The sequence below is a fragment of the Octopus bimaculoides genome, chromosome 12, assembly GCF_001194135.2.
Source record: "Octopus bimaculoides isolate UCB-OBI-ISO-001 chromosome 12, ASM119413v2, whole genome shotgun sequence".
NCBI classification, from domain to species: Eukaryota; Metazoa; Mollusca; class Cephalopoda; order Octopoda; family Octopodidae; genus Octopus; species Octopus bimaculoides.
The window spans coordinates 29,399,056-29,400,977 of record NC_068992.1 but is presented as its reverse complement, the minus strand read 5'-3'; the positions used below and the strand labels follow the sequence as shown (position 1 = coordinate 29,400,977).

Sequence of the window (1,922 nt, the reverse complement as noted above, 5' to 3'; positions counted from 1 at the left end):
ACACACACACACACACACACACACACACACACACATACATATATATCTGTCCTTCTCCGATAATTTTATTCTTGGGAGGGTTGTGGAGGTTGATGCCTAAGGCACTGTCTCCATAAGGTACTGTCAGAAGCAAGCATCCTCAGATTTTCTGGATGGAGTCCCAAGCGTGAACAACTAAAACTTTGGGTATAATCCACCCATCACTTTCTCTGTCTGCTATTTGCTCTCCTGTAAGTTGGCACAGCCTGAATAAGTTGCCTTGAAATTCTTTCCTGCGAAGATATAATCACTTGTGTGTAGTACCGGCGCTGTGAGTTCTCAATGCAGAGAAGTAAGGGACCGCCCTAGAGTATTTCCATGTTTTCCTTAATACACACACTGTCCGTTTCCTCTCTCCAGATACCCTCCGGAGAAACACAATTTCGACGCCTTGTATGTATGTATGTATGTATGAATGTATGTATGTATGTATGAATGTATGTATGTATGTATGTGTGATTGTATGTATGTATGTATGTATGTATGTATCAAGATATAGGTTAATAACTATGATATATATGTCTGCATCAATATAACTATACACGTGTTTTTATTATATTTTTATATATGTGTATGTTTATATGGGTATACATATATATATATATAGAGAGAAAAATATAGACAAAGCATGGGAGAGAGATAGGAGAGACTGAGAGACAGAGAGAGAGGGAGAGAGGAAAGGTGAGATAGATATGTGCTTGAAGAAGTGTCATAAATTTCAAGATGAAAGAGGAACAATCAATATTTAAAAATAGAATTAAATGCAGGCAGCAAATTTGAAGTAAAGTCAGTGCCTCCACAGTGTTGTTGACATCGGGTCGAGATATGCCTGACCAATTGAAATCCATCGACAGCATTGATTTCATCCAATTCCACATAGTAATTATATACATACCAACACACAAAATGCGCGCGCGCGCGGAATGAAGTGTTCCTGGCTTTTGATGAAAGAAAATACAGTTTATTATGACATTATTTAACATATTTCCCTCTCAAGTTCACACATTTATTGCAGTGGTCCTTCAGTTTTTCTAAAACTTGTAAACGAACTCGGAAAGTTAGCTTTCGCAGATTCGAAACAATTGGTCACTCTATGACCGGATTTTAACTTCTTGTTTTAATACTTGTTGCTCTGTTTTTTAGAGTGTGTTTCTTTTTCTGATGTACGTTACATTGATAATATATATATATAAGATTCTTTTACAAGAAAAGCCTTGACAGTGACTACGAAGTTTCGGCCTTCTTAGTCTTCGTCGGACTGTCTATCTATCTATCTATCTATCTATCTATCTATCTATCTATCTATCTACGGGAACTGAAAGGTCTTTCTTTTTTTAAGCATGAAAACAAGCAAGAATATCATTAACATCAGGTTTTTGATGCATCTGACAGATAATTTTAATAATTCTATTTTAGCGATAATATGCAGTCAAAACTTCGAAATTCACGCTTAAAAGATTTCCTTAAAGACATATGTATAAACATACATACATACATACATACATACATACATACATACATATATGCATGCACGGATATATATATATATATATATACATACATACACACATACATACATGCATACCCATACATAAGAGGAAGAATTCAAATAATTATATATATATATATATGAATATACATATGCACATATATATAAATATAGACACACATATACATGTATATGTATGTGTGTGTGTGCGCGCGAGTGTGTGTATATCCGAGTTTTCTTTCGTTCGCTCTCCATTTTCTTCCTCTCAATCCTTTCTATGAAAGACTTTTCCATTCTTCCTCACTGTCAATCTAATAAACCTCCTTGTGTTTTCCTCACCTGTTTTCGTCTTTTGTTTTCTATAAATTTCGACTATATATATATATATATATAT

General features: G+C 34.4%; 1 protein-coding gene across 6 annotated transcripts in view; it reads left to right on the top strand.

Moving 5' to 3' along the window:
* LOC106869914 (protogenin A) overlaps positions 1-1,922 on the top strand; it is a 1,534,154-nt gene that overhangs the window by 1,448,355 nt on the left and 83,877 nt on the right. The window lies entirely within an intron of this gene.